This window comes from Bos grunniens, chromosome 7 (genome assembly GCF_055505025.1).
Source record: "Bos grunniens cultivar Pamir isolate PY7600 chromosome 7, Bosgru_T2T1.0, whole genome shotgun sequence".
NCBI classification, from domain to species: Eukaryota; Metazoa; Chordata; class Mammalia; order Artiodactyla; family Bovidae; genus Bos; species Bos grunniens.
The window spans coordinates 35155385-35170520 of record NC_141171.1 but is presented as its reverse complement, the minus strand read 5'-3'; the positions used below and the strand labels follow the sequence as shown (position 1 = coordinate 35170520).

At 39.7% G+C, this 15136-nt stretch overlaps 1 protein-coding gene across 22 annotated transcripts in view; it reads right to left on the bottom strand.

Moving 5' to 3' along the window:
- LOC147369033 (uncharacterized) overlaps positions 1–15136 on the bottom strand; it is a 1040253-nt gene that overhangs the window by 954126 nt on the left and 70991 nt on the right. The gene's annotated exons all lie outside the window — the stretch shown is intronic.

Sequence of the window (15136 nt, the reverse complement as noted above, 5' to 3'; positions counted from 1 at the left end):
GAGTAAATTATACCAACCATGGGTCCATAACCTATCATTTCTTTCTAAAAGTCCGTGACAATACTGCAAATCTGTTATGCTGTAATGCATCCCTATATTTTTCTTATCCAGTGATATCCTGCTATACATAATACGAGGGGCACAATGTGCCTCATTTCAGCCTATTGTGTGACAGTTGCTTAAAATATCACCCAGGAGCAAACAAGAGAAGATAGTCATCTAATCTGGTTATATAATTTTTTTTATAATGACTACCCTAACCCAGTTATTCGAGCTCTGGCCTCCAAAATGTGAGTTCAACTTCCATTCAAGTTAAAATCCCCTGAATTGACCAGGCAAGAACAGAACATCACAAGGGAACTAAATCCTCAGCATTGACTGACAGTCTTGGCTACCAACCTGAGAAAATCAACTCTGACGGCAAAGGTTTCAAGGCACCCATGAGAGAGCCTGGGAGGCAGATGGGACACTGCAGGAGGGAGAGGCAATCTAAAGGAGGGGCACTTGGCACACAAGGAACAGATGGACCTGGATGCTCTCCACCTTCCCTGTTTGTTCAGGCGAGTGCACAGAATTTTGTCATCTCATCAGTACGCCCGAGCTCCTGACCATCACAGAGGGTATATTAAACTGTTTAGCTTCTTTGCTAAAAATAATGGATTGCATTCAATAACAGGCACCAGAAAATGGCAGGGGTTTTGATTTAATATAAAAGAACTGTTGTCATGGCTGTCACCCAATTATTAATTGGTTATCTACAAAGAAAGCCCAGAATTACCATCATTCCCCAAACACCTATTATGGCATAACTACAAACCCAAATACAAATTTGGTCAGTAAAATTTTCCTAAATACAAAATACACACATTGAGAGCTGATTTTCTAATTTTTTTCTAAAACTCACCATTATGTTCATTTTCTGGGAGACTAGATTTCATACATGCAATAAATTATTGAGAAGCACTCTTTACCATTCTCAGAATTCAGGATGAAATGAAAGCAAAAAATTACTGACTATGAACTTTTGTTTCAAGCCCTATTCCACCCAACAAAAGCAGTAGGAAATACAAAGGGACACGGTTTGATATTATGCCATCACCAGTTTTTGATATCAGGCAGGCCTCAAAAAAATCCATCTGGACATGACCAAAATACTTGCCAACAACATGCACACCATTTGGAGGCTCTGATACAAGTGTATCGGCCTTAGTGAGTAGGGAAAGCGCCATTCAGTCAGAGAGCCTCCTTTTCCTACTCTCGTGTCTGTAGCAATACAGGGAAAATCACCTGAGATAAGAACCGCATCTGCGTCTGGACTCTTCAGGATGGATCCATAGAGGAACATTGACCCCACTTTGCGACCAAGAGTGGCAGTAACTCACCTAACAATACTGCCAGCCAGAGGAAAGCTTAACACTTAATTACCAGGCTGGCTTCTGAACCTAAGGGGAATCTTAATAGACAGAACTAATTAAAATCAATACTCATACGGTAATTGTGACAGGAACAAAAGGCTCAAGATAAATTTTTAAATGGAGGAAAATGAACAATCTCATTTCTTCATGCCAGCCTTGCTGTCTGGCTCATCAGGAAATGCAGGGTAACAGGGAGTCTTTCTGGGAAGACCTAAGCAAATGATAGGAAAGAAAGCATACACAAGAAGCCCACCAAAAGGATTTCCTAAGCCTTGGTTAGTGTGATCTGGTCAGTAAAACAACATTTGCAAAGATAGGGCCATTCTAACCTTAAGTGTTTTAATGACGGAAGTAGGAAAATTTGACTTTTCTTCTAGTTGTGTGTGACCTTGGGAAATTTAATTTAATTTCTCTGGGCCCCAGTTTTTTCATCTATAAAATAAGAGGTGGCGGGGGGGACAGTTGACCTCTGAGATTCCTTCAGTTATGTGATTCTGGAATACTATATTTCAGAGATGCAGATGGAGTCTAGAACATACGTTCAAGGACACAGATGCAAAAAAAAAAAAAAAGTCCATCTCTTTTTTAAAAAATAATGTCTCTTGTTCTGATTCTCCTTGAGAACAGTGAAAGAGTAGCACATGGTGGTCTTTATTAATAGCTCCCCCTGCTTCATACTAATGTGTGACCTTCAAGAAAAACATGGAGTTTGGTTTTATTTCAAAACTATCTTTTGTAAAGTTATAAATGGAATCTTGGGGCTCCCCCGGTGGCTCAGTGGTAAAGAATCTGCCTGCCAATGCACGAGATGCGGTTTCAATTCCTGAGTCGGAGAGATCTCCTGGAGAAGGAAATGGCAACCCACTCCACTTTTCTCACCTGGGAAATCCCACGGACTGAGGAGCCTGGTGGGCTACAGTCCATGGGGTCTGTAAAGAGTCAGATGCAACTTAGTGACAAAACAACAATAGAAACAGAATTTTTAAATTGGGGCCCCAAACTTGATTTTAACAATGTATTCTGGTTTCTCTCCATACCTTTATAGCACTACTCACTGTAGGACAGATTCTGGTAAAAGACACATCTTCCTAATGCAGCAAAATTGTTCTAGCACACGACTCCAGTGTAGGTGAAATAACATTTCAGTTCTTTTCCTTTTCCGTTTAATAATATATACTAATGCCAGACAAGGACAGTTCTACATGACCGTATAACAGGATGAGAAGAAATGAATTTGGCACACACTAGATGTGAGTGGCAGAAGAGAAAGAAATATTTTTATTGCACTATGTGTCTTTTAATTGTTAATTTTTTATTGGTCTACACATTCAGGTACAACATTTGGTTTGGTTTAGTCGCTAAGTTGTATCTGACTCTTGTGACTCCATGGACTATAGCCCACCAGGCTCCTCTCTCCACAGGATTTTCCAGGCAAAAATATTGGAATGGGTTGCCATTTCCTTCTCCAGGGGATCTTCTGGACTGAAGAATCAAACCTGGGTCTCCTGCATTGCAGGTGGATTCCTGCAGCGCAGGTTGATTCTTTACCAAACTGACTGAGCTGCGAGAGAAGCCCGAAAACATTTAGATAACTAAAAGAAACAGTGAAAACTCTGAGTAGCTACTGTATAGCACAGGGAACTATACTAAATATTTTGGAATAACCTATGAGGGAAGAGAATATGAAAAAGAATATACATATATATCACTGAATTGCTGTTCTGTACACCTGAAACAAAAAAGACAGTATAGATCAACAATACTTCAATCAAAAAAAAAAAAAAAAGAAACACAGTGAAAAGTTAAGTTTCCTACCCTCTCCTGGCCCCAAATATGCAGGCACTGGATATGTCCCCAGGGGCAGTCACTGTCATTAACTTCTTACATGGCCTTCCAGAGATACAAATGATGAGTGTATATGTAGGACTCCTTTTTTTAAGCACACTGGCAGGCAGGTTCTTTACCATAGGGTCACCTAGGAAGCCCCTTAAGGACATATATTAGCATATTTTACCATTGCTTTGTATCTTCTTCATTTTTTTTTTCTGGCTGTGTTGGGTCATCCATCACTGCTGCACAGGCTTTTTTCTAGTTGCAGAAAAAGGGGGCTACTCTCTAGTTGCGGTATGCAGGTATGCAGGCTCCTCATTACAGTAGCTTCTTTTGTGATGGCTTCTCTTTTTGCAGAACACAGGCTTTAAGCCATGCAGGCTTCAGTAGTCTGGCACATGGGCTCAGTAGATGCGGCTCCCAGGCTCTAGAGCACAGGCTCAACAGTTGCGGTGCACAGGCTTAGTGCTCCACGGCATGTGGGATCTTCCTGGATGGGGGAACTTCCTTTTTCCTTATCTAGTATCATTGTTGGAGATTTCTAAATGAGTTGGGGAACTTATCCTCAATAAGGACTTAGCAGCATTCTCTGTCCATTTCCACTCAAAAGTCACTTTAGCTCTTCAATAGTCACAGTTGGTTTTGGTTTTGTTTTTTAATGTTCAGACTGTAGTTCCTTTGACAATATAATGCTCCTGAAAACTTAACTCTGTTACAATTCAAGATGTGCTGGCTCCTTGTACCAATAGCCATGTCCATGGGTCTCTTCAGACACACTTCTTAGACCTGCTTATTCTTTTGCTTTCTCACCCTCACGCCTACACTTCCTTCTCTCCCTCTCTGTGTCTTTGCATCTTTCTCTCCCTCTCTCTGCCCCTCTCTTATCTTAGTTACAGGGACCATATCTCTATCAGACTATAGAGTCAGAGTGGCCCTATTTGTCTATTTACTTGAGCCATTTTGTCTCATTGAAAGCATTTTTTGGATACCACCTCATCATTTGGACCATCATTCCAAAACATTTTAATCCATCCAAAGGTTTTAGACGTGTATACCAATCATATGCTTGATTTGCTATTTGCTACGAGGATGATTTTTAATCAACCTTTGTTGCCCAGTTTCATCTTTTACCAGTTGGGTTTGAAAATATTTGTCCCTTCCAAGTCCACAAGTTGCCAAATTTCTGGACTCCCTCTCTTCCCTTTAACTCCTGCTTGGGCTGGCCCATTCTTTTCTGAGCCTGCTAAGCACAGTACATACCAAGAGTGTGTTCTCCAACCTCTTTTCTTAAGGTTACAAATTTATAAAGTAAATGATTTAGTTTCAGAGTTACTGCAAGGAACACTTTTACCAAATGTTTGCCCACTACCTATCAGTTCAGTTCAGTTCAGTTCAGTCGCTCAGTCGTGTCCGACTCTTTGCGACCCCATGAATCACAGTACGCCAGGCTTCACTGTCCATCACCAAATCCCAGAGTTCACTCAGACTCACGTCCATCAAGTCAGTGATGCCATCCAGCCATCTCAGCCTCTGTTGTCCCCTTCTCCTCCTGCCCCCAATCCCTCCCAGCATCAGAGTCTTTTCCAATGAGTCAACTCTTCGCATGAGGTGGCCAAAGTACTGGAGTTTCAGCTTTAGCATTATCCTTCCAAAGAATCCCAGGGCTGATCTCCTTCAGAATGGACTGGATATTGATATTGGAATACATTCTTAAATAAATGTGGTTATGTTATATATCATTTTAATGTGCATTTCTCACTTTATGTTTTTTTTTTTTTTGATAATTACCTATTGCTTACTGTTTGTTTTATATTTATTTTGGACCTGAGAAATGATGCTAGACAAAAAGCAAATTCAAGCAATTTTTATATTCAAGTTCAAAATGGGTCTGTAAAGCAGCAGAGACAACTCAAAACATCAGCAATGCATTTGGCCCAGGAACTGCTAACAAACGTACAGTGCGGTGGTGGTTCAAGAAGTTTTGCAAAGGAGACAAGAGCCTTGAAGATGAGGAGTGTAGTAGCGGCCATCAGAAGTTGACAATGACCTACTGCGGGCAATTATCAAAGCTGATCCTCTTACAATTGCATGAAAAGTTGCCGATGGTCATATGAGATTTGAAGCAAATTGGAAAGGTTTAAAGCTTGATAAGTGGGTGCTTCATGAGCTGACCACAAATCAAAAAAATAATCATTTTGAAGTGTCTTCTCTTTTTCTACATAACTACAACTAAACCATTTTTCAACCGGATTGTGACGTGTGACAAAAGTGGATTTTATATGACAGCTGGTGATGACCAGCTCAGTGGCTGAACTGAGAAGAGGCTCCAAAGCATTTCCCAAAGCCAAACTTACACCAAAACAATTCAGGGTCACTGTTTGGTGGTCTGCCCCCTGTCTGGTCCAGTACAGCTTTCTGAATCCCAGGCAAACCACTACACCCGAAAAATATGCTCAGCAAATCAAAGAGATGCACTAAAAATTGTGATGCCTGCAGCCGGTATTGGTCAACAGAAAGGACCCAGTTCTTCTCTACAATAACACACAATTGCATATTGCACAACCAATACTTCAAAAGCTGAACAAATTGGGCTATGAAGTTTTGCCTCATCCACCATATTCATCTGACCTCTCACCAACTGACCACCACTTCTTCAAGTATCTCAACAACTTTCCACAGGCATAACACTTCTCAGCCTGGCAGGAGGCAGAAAATGCTTTCCAAGAGTTTGTCAAATCCTAAAGCATGAATTTTTTACATTACAGAAATAAACAAACATTTCTTGTTGGCAAAAATGTGTTGATTGCAATGGTTCCTGTTTTGATTAATAAAGATGTGTTTGAGCCTACTTATAATGATTTATTAACAAAATTCATAGTCTGAAACCGCAATTACTTTTGTACCAACCCAATAATACAAATCATGGTCTTTTCAGCCTCTGACAAGTTTCTTTACTACTTAGCAGCTGGGTCAGAGCCATCTATTTTATAGTTTTCTCCATATAAGATGGGATAAGTTAGGTTATGCTATGGGCACAAAATTCTCAGTGCCTTAACAAAGATTTTTATTTACTGGCCACACAACATGCCATTGCAAGTTGGCAAAGGGACTCTGCTCATCACTGCCACTCAGGGATCGAGCTGACAGGGCTTCATCTCAACCAGTATGTCTAAGATAATAGCAGAAAGAAGGAAATGCGGAGAACCACATTCTTTCCATTTCTGCCTGAAAATGGCACATATCATGCCCCCTCATATTATAAGCCACAAGGCCATGACTAACATCTGAAAGGGGGGAATGTAATTTGCACGTACAGGAATAGCTAGAAATATTTAAAGGACAGGACTATAGTTATAACAACCATTATTTTCTCTTTCTACTCATTCTTCTCCCTTCCTCTCCTCTTCCTAATTCCCCCCAAATCCTCTGTCTTATCCTCCTCCATTTCCCTCAGCTAACTCTCTCTCCCAAGGCTTCATTGCCAAAATCCTATAGTTGACTTTAGTAGAAACTATGCCATTCTTTCCTATGCCATCCCCAAGTTCCCTCTTACAGTAGTCACTAATAAGCACAGCCTTGCAATTCACAGCCACTGAAACCAAAGGCTTAGAGTTGATTACAAAGTAGTGTAAGTTAATATGGATAGGCTGGAATTTTTCATTTAAAGGAAATCTGCAATTTGGTTGCTTGGTCAGATTCCTAGAATGAAAGGATTCAGAAGTCCACTGTATGAGCCGAGAGTGAGAGTGCTTTCCATTTGCACAGAATCTGTATCCCGGCACCACATGAAAACTGGGCTTGTTCGGGCTATCCTGCCAGCCTATAGCTATGATTTAAGACACATTTACTGACGGATACAGGGGTGTACATAAATGCCCCCATGTGCTAATGACAAGCTCACAGAAGTGCTCTTAGTTATCACTTTCAGCCAAAGATAGTTAGCGCCCAAGGTAAACTAATTAGGTTTGACAGAAATGCTGTCTCCTTCAATAAGTAATCACTATTCTAGCATGTTTGACACATTGATAAAATATTTCCTACTTAACTTTGGGAAAAGTGGTTTCAATTACACTTTTTTAAAAAAACACTAACCAAAGAAATGCTGTTACTTAAAGTACTAATTTTAGGTCCACAGGGACTTGGGAAATTGGTAATTGAATTCATTTGCATTTAGTAAGAGATCACTTCCTTTGGCCTCTGCTGTAGATCTTCTGTCTTACCTGACATGCAGTGTTACAGGACCTCAGTTTTAGGTCTTTTAGAACAAGGACAGCACCATGCTAAGATAAATAACTCAGATGCTAGTCTTGGTTGTTCTGCAAAGTCATGGTAAGGGTTTTGGAAGTTAAACTTCTCTAAGATATGATTTCCACAATTGCAAAGTAGATAAGTTGGAGTGAATGGTGAGTAGAGTATATCCCAAGTTAATTTTCTGGGACTCTGATCCACTTGAGTACCTGACACTCCATGATTTAACATTTCCATCCGTCTTACTCCAAATACTGTCATAAAGAGATCAAAGTTGAAGCGTTTTACAATTTTTTTTTTCGCCAGTCAAAATACTTAAAAAAAAAATGTATGATACTTTCTGAGTACCACTCTGGGAAACAAAAAAGCATCATCATCATGACAACTCTCCCTTCCACTCTACCCCATCACTTCCACCCCCACCACACTACTGAACCAATCAAGCTTCCAAATGAATCTGGCCTTACTTAAGCAGGTTCTGAATTTTATAATCATCTTCCTTGATCCCCCACTTCTGGGCTGCCAGCCAGAATGTGCACAAGAAATGTTTAGGGTCATTTCCTGAGGTGAATGCTGAAAGTTTTTCAAAGTGATCGTGGGTGGCTTGGACTGCCTCAGCCTCAAAACCACTTTTCCTGTTTGCACGCTTGATCTTGTATGTCAGTGCCCAGCGTGTAGGACTGAAGCTCTTTCAGCTGTGCCAGGTGCGGCTTCTGCCCCTCCCCACCTTTCCCAGCTCCCTCTCCATGGGTCGAGCTCTGCTTCAAACAATGCCCTTCGCTTTCCAACATTAACCACTGTCATATTCAAATCTAGGTAGCAAAAACTTAGTTCTTCCTTCTTACAGCAACCTTGCAATCTGAGAATTCACTTCCACAGAAATGGATCTCCAAAGTCCTAACAGAACTTACCTCTGTTCTTAAATAAGACTTTTTAAATAAAATATTTACTTGAAGAAATCCCTTAAATTTTTCCTCATTTCTTTAACAAAATCAATCTATTTACTCTGAATATATCCAAAAACAGAATAATGTCTACATATCTGATATTTCAACTTCTATAAACCCATACTTCCACTATATAGATATATATATTTTTATATTTTCATTATACATGTTTGAGACAGAAAATTCCATACTCAAGAAGAGATTTATTTTTCTGAGATATTTTGTCTATTATTTGAATATGTGGCCATCAGAAAGAGAAAGAGTGTATGGTCATAGTAGCAGAATTTACTCAGTACAGCCATAAATATGAACTAAAAAAAAAAAGAGAGAGGAGAGAAGGGATACTTTTGCTACTCAATAATCCTTTTACCTAAAAATAATAATAATAAAAGCTTCAATATTAAGCCCACTAAAGTTTATTTTCAACAGTATTCTAAGTCTCTATATATTTTTAAGGACATTCAATTAACACAAGATGTAAAGAAATAAATATCTGGACTACATTTAGTTTTGTTATTAAGTCTTAGCAGCTCATAAACAAATGCTTTTTCTAACCCTGAGTTAGCATAACACCATGCTTCATTATTTAGTTTTCCTATCAACACTAGGTTGGACATCCTTTCTATTGGAAACAAAAACACAGAATCCAAATAGTATAACCTGATAGTCTTTAACATGAAATCTCATGATAGTCATTTTCATAAGCACAAGGTAATCATTTCACTTCTTTTCATCTAATTTATTTGTAGCAAAAGCTTCTTCTTTGTCTGACTTAGACTAAGTAGGTCCTTATTCTGTACCATAAACCAAAGAACAGATACACAACTGCTTTCTATCAGAGTCTGGAACTGAGAAGGGAAGCTTTCCAAAGCATAATACTTAGAAATGCATTGAGTCATGAACTGCTGCTGCTGCTAAGTCGCTTTAGTCGTGTCTGACTCTGTGCGACCCCATGGACAGTAGCCCACTAGGCTCCCCTGTCCCTGGGATTCTCCAGGCAAGATCACTGGAGTGAGTGAGTCATGAACTAGAGGTCCCTAAACAGTGACATGATTATCTCAGGACCAAACAGGGACTCTCTGAGCCTTTCTCACTAACTTTACTGGAAATACTTCTTCCTTCCTTCTGAAATTTCCCTCCTCTGAAGGGTGTCTACCAGTATAATCCCTGATCCTAAACTCACAGTCTTCCTGAGACAGGGAACTTTGGGGAGCATGAAAGTCATGTTAGGATCAGTTCAGCCACATCCCCAATGTGTTCAAGCACATATTTCTCTCCACTCCCCATGACACGAATTGTGCAGAGTCCTGCAAGGAGAAGCCTGCCCCACTCTAATGCTAACTTGAACCGAATACCTCAGTTCAGTTCAGTTCAGTCGCTCAGTCGTGTCCAACTCTTTGCGACCCCATGGACCACAGCATGCCAGGCCTCTCTGTCCATCACCAACTCCCAGAGTTTATCCAGACTCATGTCCATTGAGTCAGCGATGCCATCCAACCATCTCCATCCTCCATCCTTCTCCTCTTGCCCTCAATCTTTCCCAGCACCAGGATCTTTTCAAACCAGTCAGTTCTTTGCATCAGGAGGCCAAAGTATTGGAGTTTCAGCTTCAACATCAGTCCTTCCAATGAACACCTAGGACTGATCTCCCCTAGGATGGGCTGGTTGGATCTCCTTGCAGTCCAAGGGACTCTCAAGAGTCTTCTCCAACACCACAGTTCAAAAGCATCAATTCTTCAGTGCTCAGCTTTCTTTATAGTCCAACTCTCACATCCACACATGACTACTGGAAAAACCATAGCCTTGACTAGACGGACCTTTGTTCACAAAGTAATGTCTCTGCTTTTAAATATGCTGCCTAGGTTGGTCATAACTTTCCTTCCAAGGGATAAGTATCTTTTAATTTCATGGCTGCAATCACCATCTGCAGTGATTTTGGAGCCCCAAAAAATAAAGTCAGCCACTGTTTCCCCATCTATTTGCCTTGAAGTGATGGGACCAGATGCCATGATCTTTGTTTTCTGAATATTGAGTTTAAGCCAACTTTTTCACTCTCCTCTTTCACTTTCATCAAGAGGCTCTTTAGTTCTTCTTCACTTTCTGCCATAAGGGTGGTGTCACCTGTATATCTGAGGTTATTGATATTTCTCCCAGCAATCTTGATTCCAGCTTGTGCTTCCTCCAGCCCAGCATTTCTCGTGATGTACTCTGCATATAAGTTAAATAAGCAGGGTGACAATAACCAGCCTTGACGTACTCCTTTTCCTATTTAGAACCAGTCTGTTGTTCCATGTCCAGTTCTAACTGTTGCTTCCTGACCTGTATACAGGTTTATCAAGAGGCAGGTCAGGTGGTTTGGTGTTCCCATCTCTTTAATAATTTTCCACAGTTTATTGTGATCCACACAGTCAAAGGCTTTCATATAGTCAATAAAGCAGAAATAGATGTTTTTAGCTAAGTCTGCCTAATTTCGACGTTCAATATGAACCTGACCATTGAGTTAACAGACTTTAAACCATCCAACTCATCTAAAACACAGAAAAGGAAGAGTGTGTGTTCTGTTTCTAATACGGGACCCAAACTTATGTGACACACATATAATTAGGACTTTAAAGGAGAAACATGCATGCATTAATAGACTTGGAGACCATGCAGATGTCTAGAAGTAGATATGTGTTGTTATACTACAATAACTAGAAGCATTCACTTACAAGGAGATTGTCAATAAATTCTGGATTGTGCTACAAACTTAACTCATTATTAGTATATGAAAACCCAATAATACTATACAGATAATCCATACTTTAACCATACTGCATTACAGACAACCAGTAGCAAAAAAAAAAAAAAAAAAATTAGAACAGATTGCACCCTCCCAAAGGTATAATGTTAGAGCTGGAAGTTGTAAGCCTACCTAGAAGACAATATCAGATTGACCAGAGGCCTGATTAACAAATATCTATTCAAATATTAGATTTTGTAAAATTCAGGTTAAATAGATTATTTGGAGCTATTTTTCCCAAGGGTATCCTATGAAACATGTCTCATGAGATGTTTCTTTAAATATCAAAAGTTTCCTTGCTCAATAAATCTTGGGGAACATATACTACTGTTTCTCCTCTTGAAATTTGGTAAAAATCCACTACCATATTAAAGGCTCTATGAAGCCTTGCTTAATTTGTTTTAATCCAGTATTCATCAAAAACATCCTACTACACATGGTATACACAAACACACATACACACACACACACACACACAATGAAATACCACTCAGCCATAAAAAAGAATGAACTAATGCCATCTGCAGTAACATGGATAGGCCTAGAGATTATCATACTAAGTGAAGTGAGTCAGAAAAAGAAAGACAAATACCATATGATATCACTTACATGTGAAATCTAAAATATGATGCAAACGAACTTACCTATAAAACAGAAACAGGCTCCCAGACACAGAGAACAAACTTGTAGTTGATGGTGAGCAGGGAGGGATAGATCAGGAATTTAGGATTAGCAGATGCAAACTATTACATATAAAATAGATAACACTAAGGCCCTACTATAGAGCACAGGGAAATCTATTCAATACCCTGTGATAAACCATAATGGAAAAGAATATGAAAAAAAGTTTACATATACATATAGCTGAATTACTTTCCTGTACAGTAGAAATTAACACAACATTGTAACTCAAATATATTTCAATAAAATAAATTTTTAAAAAAATCTATAACCATAGAACATTATTTTGGAGTAGCACCAATTAATTCCCATAGAACACATTTTAGGGAATGCTACTTTTAACAGCAAGTAGTAATAAATGCAACACCTGAATTCCACAAAGAATACTGACAGCATATTGCCCTTTTGCACACGAGTTTTTATAAAATGCAGGGAAGAGAATCAACCACACAAACTTCATTGAGTTTATACGACATACATACCAAACATTACATGATGAAGCTCTACAGACACTGAGATTATCTGGGACCTTTATGTGTATGAAACCCATGCAGTTTACCAGCAACCACTGAGGCTGGACACCTTCATGTGAACTTGACGCTGTCTTCCCAGGACCTTCACAATACTCAAGTCAGAATAAGCCAAGATTGCTCTCTTGGTTCCTTCTCAAGACAGCCATCATCCTTTTCCCCTGCTAGTACCACATCTGCATTTCTGCTTGCTCAAACTATAATTTCTCAACTACCCACCATCTGGATAGTGACAGGCAATCGAGAAGGTTTTAGCTGCTCAACCTTCTACTGCAGTGGAATTTTTTAAACTCCACCCTTTATGTTTCATTAACTAACCTTAGAGTCACAGTTGTCAAACTGTGCACCAAGGCACCCTGGAACACCACAATGATCTCAGTTGTTTTAAATTTTTGAGGAAAAAAAAAATATTTGACAGCTTTTACACATGGCACAAACTGCGAGCTTGAGATAGTTCATAGTTTCAATGTTAGATCACACTATATTCCTTCCGTGATGGTCACATCTCCATAAAACTACATTTTGGGCAGTTGCTGTGATATAAAACAAGTATTTCAAAAAATCAATATGGAACAGAAAGTGAGGAAGATATAATCTGCTTCCCAAATCTGAGAAACTGGGAAGCACCAAACAGACGCCCACATCCCATTAATAAGCAACTGTGGTTAATTAAGAATACGTTTTTTAAATTTTCAAATGGCTATTAGGTTGTTGAGTATAAATGCTTAAGTTGTCTGAACCTAACTAATTAGTAAACAGAACAGTCAGGTATTTCTTCAGCCAAGATGTGCTATAAAAATGCACTGGAATACTAAGGGCATCATGACCTGAAATTTGAGAACTTCTGCCTTAGAAATTTACAGTAAGAAAATATAAAAGATATTTCAGCCTAGGCAAGAAACATTCCCCCTACAGATTTTTTTCTCTCTTCCTTCACCAAAAAAAAAAAAAAAAAAAAATTCTAAGACAACGTGAAAAACCTAAAAAGTGAGAATAACATATCTAAAGATCTCTCCTCTGATACACTGAAACTAACCCCCGCAAAATAACTTTTTAACTTTATTTGAAACTTTACCTCTGTGTAAGAGAAAGTAATTAGATACAGTCTCCATGTTATGAGTCTGAGAAAGAAATACACCAAGGACAGATACATACTCACTTTTGATGCTTTAAAGAGGAGGAACCAATGACAAGCTGGTTTGCCTCTGCAGCACAGAAGCTGGGAGAGTCCCCACTGCTATGGCTGGTGTGTATCTATCCCCTGAGGCTGACCTCTCTTCCTTGGTTCTCTTCAAGGTCACAGTTATATGTGCCACTCATACAGCTATAACCATGATCCACAAGGAGTGATTAATATCTCTTCACTCTATGCCACATTTCTCCTAACAGAAGTAGACCTGGATGCATGAAAGACTGCATCATGCTGCCAAGTACCAGGGACCAAAAAGCTAAAATAAGATCACCGCAGTTCTTCCTAACTTTTCCTTTTTGTCCAGGTACCTAAGCATAGTTTTCTACTCTTCTGTAAGTTCTCAGGGTTAAGAAGCTTAAATAATCTAAAGAAATCAGAAATAAGCTGTCACTTATTGAGTTTAGTCCACTATATATAATAGCAATAACCTCAGATAACGCGGATGACACCATCCTTTGGCAGAAAGTGAAGAGGAACTAAAAAGCCTCTTGATGAAAGTGAAACAGGAGAGTGAAAAAGTTGGCTTAAACTCAACATTCAGAAAACTAAGATCATGGCACCTGGTCCCATCACTTCATGGGAAATAGATGGGGAAACGGTGGGAACAGTGTCAGATCAGATTAGATCAGATCAGTCGCTCAGTCGTGTCCAACTCTTTGCAACCCCATGAATCGCAGCACACCAGGCCTCCCTGTCCATCACCAACTCCAAGAGCTCACCCAGACTCACGTCCATCGAGTCAGTGATGCCATCCAGCCATCTCATCCTCTGTTGTCCCCTTCTCCTCCTGCCCCCAATCCCTCCCAGCATCAGAGTCTTTTACAATGAGTCAACTCTTTGCATGAGGTGGCCAAAGTACTGGAGTTTCAGCTTTAGCATCAGTCCTTCCAAAGAAATCCCAGGGCTGATCTCCTTCAGAATGGACTGGTTGGATCTCCTTGCAGTCCAAGGGACTCTCAAGAGTCTTCTCCAGCACCACAATTCAAAAGCATCAATTCTTCGGCCTTCTTCACAGTCCAACTCTCACATCCATACATGACCACAGGAAAAACCATAGCCTTGACTAGACGGACCTTTGTTGGCAAAGTAATGTCTCTGCTTTTGAATATGCTATCTAGGTTGGTCATAACTTTCCTTCCAAGGAAGAAGCGTCTTCTAATTTCATGGCTGCAGTCACCATCTGCAGTGATTCTGGAGCCCAGAAAAATAAAGTCTGACACTGTTTCCACTGTTTCCCCATCCATTTCCCATGAAGTGGTGGGACCGGATGCCATGATCTTCGTTTTCTGAATGTTGAGCTTTAAGCCAACTTTTTCACTCTCCACTTTCACTTTCATCAAGAGGCTTTTGAGTTCCTCTTCACTTTCTGCCATAAGGGTGGTGTCATCTGCATATCTGAGGTTATTGATATTTCTCCCGGCAAACTTGATTCCAGTTTGTGTTTCTTCCAGTCCAGCATTTCTCATGATGTACTCTGCATATAAGTTAAATGAACAGGGTGACAATATACA